The following is a 1,338-nucleotide window of genomic DNA, read 5'->3' on the forward strand; positions in this document are numbered from 1 at the left end:
CAAAATCATATTCTATTCTCATGAGTGATCTTGATCAAACTATCGAAGCCCACGATGTTTGTTACCCAACAAGACCCAGAACAAATATTTTTTTTCGTGAATATGATTTCTGTATGAGTTTCATTTGCTTTCAAAGTTACTTTCAACATACTTCAAAGCATACTTGTCACTGACTACACTGGTCAAACAAGTAATTTCTGTTACAATTACTCACCTTATGTTTAGGATGATATGCAACGAAATTATAAACCACCCAATAAGCCTAACAAAAGAAGCCCTTCGATACTTCTCTATAAGTATTCGATTGTAATTTACGGGAACATACACAAGCAGTTGATTATCTCTCTTGATAATTAATGAAGCAACCTTTGCCCGGATTTTCTCTGCTTTTGTGTCGAATTTTTTTTTGACATCACATATCCAAATTTTCGTTAATTTTTTTCTTATCTTTTCATTGGCACACTGCACACAAGAAATTCTTGAGGTTCTGAGTACTACCAACTCAGGCTGATGATTTCGACAGTCTAGCAAATGACTTCGTCTCTAAACCTAAAGACGAAAGAGCTCAACCTCCATCTGAAGGTCGATGACGGTTACTATTCCTTGAGGTGACACGAACAGACTGTGTGAGGAGACGTTTCCTGGTTTCAAGGCGGTGTGACAGTTACTTTTTGACGCATGGCAACTTTATTGGCAGACTGGTGCGACTTTTAAGGTGCCACGTCATATCTCAATCAATGCTTATCCCGCGTTCAATTCAAATTCAGGGTTACATATAAAAAGGGTATTTATGGGTTCTTTGTCTCTTTACGCTCACAAAAGAAATCAAATACCCAAATTCTCTCTTTTCTTCAAAGCTTCAAAACCCTAATCATGGCTGGCGTTGATTCTGCTTCTCGAACAACTGAAGACATCACTTTTCAACCAATAATGAAGATTCAAAGCACCAATTATCAAGTGGAAGGGGATGTGTCTCTGTATACTGAAGAATTGAAGATGTTAATTGTCGCATTGAAGAGTTCTGTTCTTTCAAAGGCGATGTTCAACTCATTCGTAGTTCCTCTCTCATGGCTTTCTCAGGCAGGATCCACTGCTACGTATAGCAAAGCAATGGATATCATCACCTTTCAACTGGTGAATGACAAGAAAATTTGTTTGTCCAAGAAGATCTTTTGCCAGATTCTGGATATTCCCAATTCTCAACTTGTTACTGATCTCACGTATGCACAAGTTGTTCACATGTTTAATGAGATGGGTCATCAACCCCCACTCACGAAGATTAGTGATTTCAAGAAGTCAGCTCTTCCAACTGTTTGGAATTTCTTGTTTGGGATTTTT

Source organism: Lactuca virosa, chromosome 1 (genome assembly GCF_052849685.1).
Source record: "Lactuca virosa cultivar CGN04683 chromosome 1, Lactuca_virosa_CGN04683_v6, whole genome shotgun sequence".
NCBI lineage: Eukaryota > Viridiplantae > Streptophyta > Magnoliopsida > Asterales > Asteraceae > Lactuca > Lactuca virosa.